This window comes from Echiichthys vipera (genome assembly GCF_963691815.1).
Source record: "Echiichthys vipera genome assembly, chromosome: 18".
NCBI lineage: Eukaryota > Metazoa > Chordata > Actinopteri > Perciformes > Trachinidae > Echiichthys > Echiichthys vipera.
Window position 1 is genome coordinate 17342820 of NC_139843.1, and position 12170 is coordinate 17354989.

Below are 12170 nucleotides of genomic sequence, written 5' to 3' on the forward strand. Positions count from 1 at the left end.
AAACAGTCAGAATCCTGCCAGCCTGCTAATCAATTGTCATCAGCTCTAACTAACCTTGACGTGGTGCTATTCACATCTGTGTGTATGTGTGCTCATGAAAATATGGCCAAACTATTCTCTGTGTGGTGTGTGTGTGTGTGTGTGCATGCGTGTTTGTCTATGTGTGTCTGTCTAACCAGGCTGGACAGTGTGGACAGGTCTCTGTCAGGAGACTGACAGCTGTGACACACACTGTGCTGTATGGAGGACACCTGCTGTCACGGGCGCTTCAGCAGAGCGCCGTCTCGGGCTGACAGATGAGCAGAGCCGCCGGGCCGCTTCACCGCTGTTGCTCTAACACCGACCTTCATACATTGACTTATTCACCTCCCATTTAAGAGCCCACACACTACCACAAAGGGAGGAGGAGAGGCTCCTTATGTAATAACAACAACAACAGAGATGACGATCATAATAAACTTGATTTATCCAACACTTGAAACACTGAATGTGTTGTGTTTTGATATCCAAAATTTCACATTATGACAATACCGCACTGGAGAAATGTCAAGCATCAGAACAGAAAAGGCAGTATGGTTTATTTCAAAGGCTGCATCAAAAGCAGCAGGAATTTAACATCAGTATATGTAAAAAAAATACTTACACAACTGCAGAGACAGATTTAGCTAAATTGTTAGTTTGAGGATGAGTATGAAAAGCAACAAGAATCCATGAAATGGACCTGTGGTAACATTACAGGTGACCGGTAGCATGACACGGCAACACACGTAGATGTTGGTTGGGTTATTTTTTTCAATCTGCTGGTTCTATAAAGACAGCAGTTCTATATTTTTTCTTATTTAACCTTTATTAAGGTTAGGTCTAGGTCAGGTTTCTCTTGATATTTTACTCCTGGCTACAGTTAAGATCATAAGCCGTTTTTGCATACGACCCCTGGACAATGTGGAAGAATCAGATGTGTACACGGGCAAGATTTACTGTGTCAAATGCATTCTCACCTACTGGAAATTCTCCATTTGGTGTGGTAGAGGAAGCCTCGTGAGACCATCCTGATCTCACGAGCTCCATTGTATTTTACTTGCAGATCAGTCTGATAAAGTGGGACGGAGAAACTTTGGAGCCGTTTGCCAAGCGACCATCCTATCAGCGTTGGTTTTGAGGCGGGTTTGAATGTGACGCAACGCCTGCAAATCCGATCTGATCTAGACACTTTTTCCGACAGCGGTAACCCTAATTCTGTTAGCTGCTCACTAACACCTTTTTCTCTTGGGTCCTTCTGGTGGAATATGGACCGGGCACCTGAAATTGTGCCCTTTAACTGTAAATTTGCGTTACACAAACGGCCAATATCCTTTACAGACATGTTGTTCACTTTCTGAGCTTTGCCTTAATGCTCTGTTCGTATGTTATGCCCCTCATTGACCTGATTGGTTGATTTCGCCCAATAGACAGATGGTTTATTTAATCAGCAACCAGTATTTTCGATCGCAAGATCTGCAAACGAGAGTTCCCAGATAGATATGCTGAGCAAATGAGAATCATGGGAATCAATCCATCTGGCAGAGTCTGGTGAGAGTAGAGCATGCAGGTGGCAGTAAATGGCATGGATTACACCTCAAGGTTTTTTTTTAATTTGGTCACAAAATAACAAGTCCCATCCCTTTCTTTGAATTTGTCTGATGATTTCGGCGTCTGCCCTCACCAACGGTGACCCTTGGATGTTTGTTTTCTTCTGGATTCACGCACACCGCATGATAGAAACGTCAACACGCCGGCTGGCAGTGAATTCTCCAGACATTGTCCATGACTGTGCTCCATTCACACATGGGCTCAATCAGATGTTGTATGGACTTTGTACTAGGGAGCTGACAGGATAAAGATGGCTTAAAGGAATACTTCACCCTCAAAATGACTGTTTTTACCATATGACCATCTAAATTTTTTTCTTAAATGTATGAATTGGCATATGAATGTTGTTGTACGACAGACCTGAAAACATGCGATGCTCTCCACGCCGCAGCTCTGCGTGTCGAGCTTCTTTCCTCAGCTATTCCAATCAGCAGCATGACCCAAAGGTGATGCTGCTGATGGAATTTTCAGGAGATAAATGTTTCCAAATTTTATGAAAATTCACTGAATTCAGTACGTGGCAGTGGCACTGAGGTAGTTTCAAGTCTTCAGTTGCCATGGTAACCCTATTTGTAAAATACCAAAAGCAATGGTAAAGTGAATGTGTTTTACTCCATCTCTGGAGCACAAGTCTCCCTGTGCAGCCTCAAACATGAATGCCCTTCAGTGGAGCAACATTTCAAAAAGACTTGTGAATGACATATTTAGTAAAACGAAAACTAGCAAAAGGTATGAGTTTAATCAGGTGTGCTACAAAAATATTGAGGTTTCTAATCCGATTAGCCTTCATCCTCAAATGCGATATTAAGGAGCTCAGATCAAACTCTGAATCAGGGGATCTGTGTGTGGTTGTCTTCACACTTTCACAACATTATTGTTAACTTCAGTGAAGATGCTAAGATGTTGCTTGTATGGTGTCTTAAGATTATACCACTTCAATTACTAATAATGTCAATATTTAATCAGCCGTACTCAGTTTTAGACAGACAGACGCATTCATTGCATGAATTAGATTTATAGTGACAGAAACAAAAAAGGAGGGAGAGGTCAGAGAGAATGTTAAATAAACTGAACAAAACACAACTATATTTTAATTGTGTGTTTAACGTAACACTATAAAGACTTCACCCAATGCTGTGCGTCAAATACGGTAAACAACCGCTTTCACAAAATAAAACAAATGTACCACAAATAATGTTATTACAAAGCTTTGAGGAAAACTCAATTCTGATTGGTCAATTTCAGCCATTTAAAGTCTGTTGTTTCTGTGAAGCAGACTGCTGCTATGTATACCAGAGTGTTGCTATGCTTCTTATCTCTGTGTCAACGTCCATCAGTCCATAGAATGAAGTAAATTTAACGTCAACCGAGGCAAAAAAATGTTCGCTTTCCATTGAAATCAAACTATTAATTTCTGTAATAACCATAACCATGTAGATCGAGCAAGTCATTACTGTGAATTAAACCCTTTTTAGGATCATTTAAAAATCGCAATAATGACCAACTTGCTTCACATTTTCGCTGACACAACAACCACCAATTCATTTCAAAATAACACTAGTAAATCTCCGGTAAGAAATGCTCTCTCATCAACACAACAGCTGCTGTAGAAAACTAGAAAGAAAGTTGTTGGCTTTGATTTACGTCTCCGTCTGTCTGTGTTTCATCCATATTACTGTTTAACTGCAGACGTTGTCAAGTAAATAATGCTGTGTGTCTCCTCGGGCCGGCTGTTAAATCTCTCCACTGTCAAACACAACCTGAGCTCTATAGGGAAAAGTCCATCCAAGGTATAAAGTATATGAGTTTCAACAAGTTCAGAAGTTTTTAAGGACTTCAATCCCTTGCAGCTGATATCTGCCACTATCACACTGAGGTAGTAGATGACAACTAACTGCCAGTGTTTGTCCGTTCTGGGTTACTGTAGAAACGGTACCGCTTGGCTTGTGCGCGGTGCTTAGGTTTGGCTCGATTTGGTCACAAAATTTCCCATTTTACAGCCAAACAGTACACTAAAATATGTTTCTGAAAACACTTTATGCAAAAATAAGCAATACAGAAACAGAATATAGATCCATTTTTGATCAGCGCTGCCTAGTTTGACAGTTTGATTGGAGTTCACGAGCAGCCATTGGCACCGTGTCAGAGATCACTTGGCTCTGACGGTTTGCTTTAGTTCCGGCACTTGGGTTTTTGCAGATGCCATTTGGAGCTTCAGGTAGAGGCAGAGGAGCATGACTTATTCATAGACTGTCTTTCTTATGTAGGACTGTCAGGATATAGTGACAGTTTCAGGAAATAATACAAGTTACCAGTCCAGTGTGTTGGATTTGGCGGGATATATTGGCAGAATTGAAATACAATATGCATAAGATAGCCTCTTCAACAGAGGCTGCCATGTTGCACCTACACATTTCTACAGTAGCCCTACTTCAGCTATAAACACTGGATAAACACTGAAAAATAACATTTAACTTCAAGGACTAGACAGCAAAAATCAGAGCACAGCTAAACTGAGACCATGGGAGTCAAATTGAATCAAGCTATACTGCTCAGTCAATATCTACAAGTCTCCAAACAACTGAGCCTTTAGAAGTCTCCGGATCACACAGGGCCGCCAAGCAATAAAACACTGCTGATGGTAATCCAAGAACATAAAACATGGCCGACTCTTGCTCAAACATTAATCCCCAAACCTGACATCTTAATGTTTGTGTTTTGTTGCCTGAAAGAATCTTGAGGAAAAACTGACGGCCAAACACACACTTTAAAGTTAAGTTCATGCCTCTGGTCCAAAAGAGACATCCCGTTATTTTCAAGTCAGGGGAAAAGGAAGTCCACCCTAAAACACTTGTATGCCATTCATCAGCTCTTATTATTTATCCACCACAACTCGTAAATAGGACATTATAAAAGAGGGAATTAATTTTAAGGGTGAAGAAATCCAATTAATTCTTGGAGAGAGGGAGCTAATCAGCTTCTCTGGCCGTGCACGTGTGTGTGTGTGTGTTTCTATGTCTGCGTGTGTGTGTGTGCATGTGCAGCATAGTATGTCTATTAGCATGAGTGTGTGTTGGCTTATGTGAATTTGGATTTTTAGAGTGTGCATGCTAATTCTACACACCAAACGGTGGTCTGTATTAAGCAATAGCTGTGTGCCTATGTGCAAGCGTTGCCAATTTGTTTAAACAAGTTCCCCTTCTCGACTATTAGCGCTGCCAGGTTTCAGTGTTCTACCACTTTACATGCAATGGGCGTTATTCAGTTTTATTATCTAACTATCTAGCTGACCTTTTTGTATAGTTGAGGCCACCGAAAGGCTTGCATCAGCCAATAAATATCAAGACAAGAGCTAATTAGGGACTGCACAAATCACAACAAACCAAACTAAATATATGAGGATAAAAGAGATCAGTACAGCAAAGGTTCAAACGCTAAAAAAAACAACTTGGGAGATGATATTAACTCCAACAGGAGTACAGAGTAGTGCATGGCGGGATGTGTGGGCGTGTGCATGTGTTAGAATACAGCCTGTGTGTCAGCTTTCAATAACTTTTCTCTCCTGACACTCACAAACCTGAACAGGAACTTGTTAGTCTTGAAGGTGATGGACTGGCTTGTAATATCCTTCGAGCCAGTGCTGCTTCAAGTTGAAAAGCTTTCAGTGTGAAACCACAAAAACATCACAATAAACCTGACAGCTCAACAAGTCAGCAAAGTCGCAGCCTGTCTGCTTTAGCCACTCGCAGGGAGCTCCCTAGGCCATCGTATGATCAAAGAGGAGGACTAAACGTGGCCAGAGTGTGTTCTGCCTGGGGAGCTGGGACAAGCTAAATCAGCAACATGGTTACAAATCTCTATAACTTCTTTTTTTTTTTGTAGTCCCATGAGTCAAAGTGTATTTCTCGGCTTAGTGCCTGGAAATGGGAGTAAATTGACAGTATCTGCAGCTAGTAATGTGCAAAAGGCCTCATTTACAAATATGTGTGTAGAAATGCTCTTTCTTTGCACACTAATAAGTTCAAAGCTTGGGCTTCAATAATGACGATTTGAATGTTGTGTTTCATAAGACACAGACTGGGGCTCGGTTGAAAAAAAAAATGGTTTGACATCACAGTTATAAAAAAAAAAAAAAAAGGATGACCGACCAGATGAAAAAAAGAGGAGGTTGAGGAAGGCGGAGCACAAGGACCATCTGATCTGTCAGCCCCAGAAGATAGATTCACTGCTTGTTGTTGAATCTTTAAATTATGACAATAATTGATATGGAAGACAAGTCGTCAATGGACAGACAGACATATAAACACCAAGCAAAATACTCAATTCAACCTCAGTGGTAGCTCTCACTACAGTAGGGGTCTCCAGGACCTCACAAGGCGAAAGAAATACCAGCGTCGCTGTTGCCGCTGGTAAGATTATATTGATGAATTCACGGATTTGTGTGCAAAGTTGAAGCACAGATATGTGTGTACGTACTGTTTGTGAATGTCCTTGTCATAAGTTAACCATGGAAACCTCTCAAGGTAAAGCATATAACTTCAACCCCCTTAATATAAAAAACATACAAGTATGGACGTTTAGAAGTATTCTGTACCTTAACCACTAGTAGTGCTATGGTAAACTGTTTCCCATAAGTGGGTCCCCCATTTTGTCTGTATCCTTATTTGTTTCTCATGCACAGCAACGCAAACATACAGTATGACTGCACGCTATGTGATTCCCATTCATGTTGGCAGTTCTATGCTATTCCACTGACTGATAGTGGATGGCAACGTAATGTGAAAAGAAAAGTGCCAGGAAGGACAGGGAAGAAGAAGACTCCTCACTAGCAAAAAAATAGATGTAAACAAAGCAGTTTTATGTCTGTTTATAGGAAAACTCCACAGGGTACCTTTAATTTGTCTAAGCCAAAGTGGAATTGGATATTTTGCTGGAATTAAATTTGCAATCAATTATTTTTTCTCATGTAGGTATAAACAGGGCAAACAGGCAATGGATCTATAGTAAGGATGTGGAAATGAGATGAAAATGATCTAGCTATCTCTAGGTATAGTTTTTCTTTTTTTTTAAAGGGTATTTTGTAATAAAACAAAGCAAAGTATTATATTCTGATTTACTTGTGTAAAAAAATTGAAGCTGAACCATAACTCGTTCCATGTTTTTTGCATGGCTGTAAGCCATTTCTCTTCCTAAATTATGAGAGTGAGAGAGCTGAAAGCTTACTTTGAAAGGAAAAAGAACTCAGTGATCTGACCCCAGTATGATTAATAATGACAAATGCACTACATATTGTATGCTCTGCAGTAAACATCACCATCTTTGTCGGTTAATCTCTGTGTAACAGACAAATTGGTATAATTTATTTTATGCAACACTGTAAAGTGGAACTGTACATCTTAAAAAGCTATAAAAAGTCACGTTTGTTATATTACAAACACTAAACAGTCTGTCAGGACCAACATCACAAATCACATATTTTGGGGGGAAAAATATTTACCCCACACAACATCGTTATCGTCTAATCTTGAAAGAATCATTCATGTATTTCATATGGTTGGAAAAAAATATGTACTCGTTATGACTAAAAGTGGGACCACCTCAGAGTGGTGAAGCAAATTGTTGTTTGCTATCAGACACTTAGTCTGGCCTGCAGGGTTGGTTTAGTATGATGCAACTGTCGGCACTGCTGGAGTCATCACAGCTAACTGCCACCCAAGTGATGCTGACCGCACACACTCTCACATAAAAACTCTCCATGGCACTCTTAAAAAACACACACATGCAGACAAACACAATCTCCTCCTTCACACAAAGCCTTATCCTCCTCTGTGCTGCTCCTCTGCCATCTTTACAGAATCTCCCTCTTCTCTCCCTCGGTGTATGATCTGATCTGAGCTGCACCAAGCTGAGCTGGCCTGAATAAAAAGGCTAAGAAAGCCCCCCCATAAAAAATAGAGACAGAGAGAGAAAAGGAGAGCAAGAGCAGCATTGGTATAGCAGCTGACCAAAAACCTAATAACCTTAATGAGATGGGACACAGGAAGAATGGGGTGGGAATGAAAACAGGTCAAGAGGAGGGAGATAATATGAAAACACTTCAATGTTCAGAGTTACAGACAGCAAGGGGCAAGAATACTACAGAAACCCCTTTCACACTTATCTAGACATTACTCTATGTGAGATTGTCTGGACTGGATTTTAAACAGACTACCCCCCCCCCCCCCCCCCCCCAGCTCCAAAGTACAAGAGTCTGTGTAATCTCTGAATAAACTCACGTGGGAATAAAGCAAGTGGGCGTGTTGATGGCGCTTCTATGATGCGGCTGGAGCAAAACAAGTAGACAAACATCACAGGGTAGAGAAAAGGGGTGATTCAAACAAAGACGCCAACAATAAATGCCTAAATGGAGAGACGACGAGATTCTCGAACTTCTGTCAGTGAGGGAGAATGTTTCTGACAATGTCCAGACTTGAGTTTCCTGACATTGTCCGGAGTTCATATGAGCTGCTAGAGACGGAGTCGGAAAAAAAGAGAGGACAGGGGAGAGCTGATATCAGTGTCCAGGGGTCACATAGAGCACAGAATGATTGGCTGCTATGGTGGATAAGTCCAGGAGACATGCATCAAGGATCCCAGTCTGGACTTTAACTAATGGGATTGGGTTTTGGCAGGTTGGTTCTGGCAGGGGTTGGGGAATTTCATTGTGGTCAAGTACACTCCAACACTTCCATTCTTGGGAGTTTTCTGGAGTGGAGTTTGAATTTCAGCATGACATATATGCTTTGTTTATTGAAGAAGATTTGCAGCAACAGAAACTACAGTAAATTAGTTTAAAAGTATGGAAAACGCAACGTCCTTTCTGTGTAATTTTTGATTTAAATCTTTGCAGAATTCACATTTACTTCTTATTTCATTGTTTACAATCTGCACATCAATGTATTTCAGTAACAAAGTTCAAAGTTAAATCTGTTTGCTGCCCTTGTGGCAACAAGTTTTGAAAAAGAAGGGGGTGACATGTAACCTGACTCTCACCAGACGGTTTTGTTCAGCCTTGCTTCCGCCTAGCTCCGCTCATCCATCTGGGATTGCTCCATAGGAGAGGTGTTCAAGGGCTTTATCAAAAATCCTTGCATATGATTGGATAAACCACTTATCTGTCGAATGTATTGACTCGCTACTTAAATCATTCACATCAAAACTAATCTGTGACACATATGAGAGCAACGCAGGGAAAACCAAACCAGAACAGCAGACATCTTGGATATAGCAGCAGTGCAATTAGCGCAATGTCGGTAAATTATCAATGTCGTCTTTTCACGCATTAAACTTCCTCATTGCGAGCCGCAATTGTTGTCTCTATCAAAACAGTCGCTTCTCTGCTACGTCACCTCTATAAAAATCCTGCCCTATGGTCCTGATGGCTCGACCATTTTTCACTAGTCCCCAGACCCCCTTTCTATGGAGCAATCCCAGATGGATGAGTGGAGCTAGGCGAAAGCAAGGCAGAAAGAAATTGACCTGGCGAAAGTCAGGTTACATGACATGCAGTTCAACAAAGATCCTGAACCGTCCGTATGTTGCTGTAATATGGTATGCATTTTAGATAACTAGGCTACCATTGATAACTCATGCACACAGACCCTCCAAAATCCCTGCAGGGTCACAACATTTCAGATTTACTGAAGGCTGATGTTTATACCATCTTTTCTAATTTACCATTCTTTCAGGTATTCAAAAACTCAGTTTTCATATTCTCCCCGAATTCAATCCAGGAGTCTAATTCCATTCTTTCTGATATAAATACTTCTTTGAAAATACTTTGTGTAATATTTCTTTCAAGTGAAATCCTGGGCACTTGTCTCCTTTCCAATTCCACTGAAGCATTTCTTAAAAAGATTACATGTTCACATCTTGGGGATATGTTATCGTGTGCCGTTACATAAAGCCTAATGGCAGGTGGTTCTTATCGCTCCTATTACAAACTGGACCGTTTCATAGTGGGCAAGGACATCAGGACATTAAAGGAAAATGCTTTCATCTTTTTTTCATTCATGGCCGAAAGGGAGACCCAGCCGCAGGGTATCAAATGTTCATTTAAACATCTCAAACTGGGTGAGACCTCAACCAGAATATGGCCAATACTGGGTTATTTTGTAAATCTAAATTCAGCTTGTGTTTCTATCTGTGCTTCTGAGTCACTTCAGCACAGCTGCTACAGGAAGAGACATGGCTGAGATACAAGGGGGAAAAAGGGAAGAAAGAGGGCGAGAAAGGACCAATATAGACATCACAAGCTGTGCGGTCCACTCTGAACTGAGGTGAAAAAAAAAGGCACAAAGAGAGAGATTAGTTAAGAAGTGTGAGCACATGAGAGCGGCAGATGGACCAATAGAAAACACAGAAATGTTTTGTTTTAGGTTTTTTTAAAAACGCTAAATCTGGCCCGTGGTAACGACGCATCTCTTTGTCACTGCTGCTTCACACAGCAAGCTCCATGAGCACTTGGATCACACATTTTTTGGTTGTGTAGTATCATTACTTTGAAACGCTGCAGTAGTGACAATGTTAAAGTAGAGTCTGTCAGCTTTAATTCAGGGGTGTTTTCATCACGACCGGATGAACATTGGGAGAACTAAAGCCCTTTCTTAGTGCATGTTCTCCTGGTCTATGGCTGCCTGAAGTATTTGGACAGATTAAGATTAGGTTTACATTCGAAAAGTAGTCACTTTCACTATCAAGAGCTTGAATTTTAATATACACTGACAGGACTTTGCCAGTATGAAGATGGAGGATTAAATGACAGTTAGTCGGTAGCATTGTGGGATTAGCAGGCCCAGAGCTATCGCGTAGTAGAGAGAAAGTGCTGTGGCTGTGAATCAAAATAAGGAGAAGGATGTGGAATACTGTTTTAACATGAAATAAAAAATGACATGCCATTTTTAGCTTGTCTTGTTTCCTAATTGTGTAATGTTAGGAGTATAAGGTTAGAGTTCCTCTGTTTTCTTCTTTCTTTACTCTTCTTTTTGAGCTGGTTGGAGGTGTGGTTACGCTGTGTGTTATTTTACTGCCAAAGTGCAGCAGGAAGCGGAAGGGTGTGGGGAGCACGGCCGCTCGCTTTTCAAGATGCTACTCAGACCACACCACAGTCCATCCACCAGCTACAACCTAAACTGAACTGAAAGAACAAGACAGAGCTGGCTGCTCATGAAAGCCGAGAGCAGCACTGGTCCGGCCTTGTCCGGGGGACGCACTGGCCACTAATCCAGAAATGGGCCCGCTACCTGGGTAAGCTAGCCCCCTTCAGCTTCTTTCTGCTGTGTGAAAGCAGCTCTTGTGTTTGTGTTGTTCAATAGATGACTGTTGTTTGGCTTCTCTCCGTGGCACTAGGACACAGAGTGTTCTCCATTTGCCTCCCTTCCTCCTCCACCTCCTCCTCCACTGATTACATCTGCATCAACCCCCGCCAAACAGTGACTACAGGCCAGGTAAACAGGCAGCGAAAGGCTGCAGGACCTGACGGCATCTCACCCAGGATCCTGAAGACCTGCGCCAGCCAGCTGTCGCCTGTACTTGGACATCTCTACAACCTGAGCCTGAGTCAGAAGAAAGTCCTGTTGCTGTGGAAGACCTCTTGCTTGGTCCCAGTCCCTAAAAAGTCAAGGCCATCTGACCCAGCAAACTACAGACCCACAAATACTTGGGAGTGGTGATCGACAACAGACTGGACTGGAAATCTAACACCGAGGCTGTGTACAAGACGGGGATGAGCAGACTCTATTTCCTGAGGAAGCTGAGATCCTTCAATGTGTTCAGCAAGATGTTGGAGATCGGTTGCCAGTGCCATTTTCTTTGCTGCTGTGTGCTGTGGCAGCAGCGTCAGAGCCAGTGACACCAACAGACTTGATAACATTATCAAGAAAGTTGGCTCTGTACTTGGTCTCAGGCTGGAGTCTTTTGAGGCTGGATTCTTTTGAGGCTGGAGTCTTTTGAGTCCGTGGTGGAGAGGAAAACGATGAACAAACGGTTATCCATCATAGACAATGATCAGCTCCCTCTCCATCCCACAGTGGTCAGACAGCGGAGCACCTTCTCACACAGACTGCTCCAGCTCCGCTGTCCAAGGGACGGATACAGGAACATGCCACATGCCATCACACTGTACAATCACAGTTATGTTTTTGTCATAATCTGTCCACTGCACCTTGTTTTATTATATGTTTACATTTGCACTACAATTAGACCGCTTATTTATACATTTTATTTTTTTGGTATCTTTTATATTGTATTTTTATATTACTGTTTTGATGTGTCTGTGTGTAATGCTGCTGTTACACTGCAATTTCCCAGCTTGGGATCAATAAAATATTTCTATTCTATTCTATTAATACAAACATTATTTAAAAAGCAACGTATCCTACAGTACAGGGACCGGTTGAGAGGGTCTCTAAAGCGGAGAAACTGATTCATTTAAGTGGGTAGTGAACTACACATGGATTTGGATGGTGTAGCACGTTAGCCTTTACGACTAGGGATCGACCGAT

At 41.7% G+C, this 12170-nt stretch overlaps 1 protein-coding gene across 1 annotated transcript in view; it reads right to left on the reverse strand.

The window, feature by feature from the left end:
* Positions 1-12170, reverse strand: part of snx29 (sorting nexin 29) — a 156850-nt gene that overhangs the window by 56089 nt on the left and 88591 nt on the right. The window lies entirely within an intron of this gene.